The sequence below is a fragment of the Nothoprocta perdicaria genome, unplaced genomic scaffold (genome assembly GCF_003342845.1).
Source record: "Nothoprocta perdicaria isolate Ctin4 unplaced genomic scaffold, notPer1 scaffold_191, whole genome shotgun sequence".
NCBI classification, from domain to species: Eukaryota; Metazoa; Chordata; class Aves; order Tinamiformes; family Tinamidae; genus Nothoprocta; species Nothoprocta perdicaria.
Genome location: NW_020455105.1, coordinates 1153144 through 1153384, shown reverse-complemented (window position 1 = coordinate 1153384; position 241 = coordinate 1153144).

The following is a 241-nucleotide window of genomic DNA, read 5'->3' as shown; positions in this document are numbered from 1 at the left end:
GCGCGGCGGGAGCGGCCCCCGCCCCGGAGGCGGCGGGGAAACCGAGCCGACCGAAACAAGCACCGTATACACACCGCACGTAGATTATTATTATTATTATTATTATTATTATTATTATTATTATTATTATTAGTTTTTCTTATTTTAAAGATTTTATTATTTTGATTCATTTTATTATGATGATTTTTTCCTTTTTTATAATCTTTTATTATATTTTAATTTTATTTATTATCATTATTTC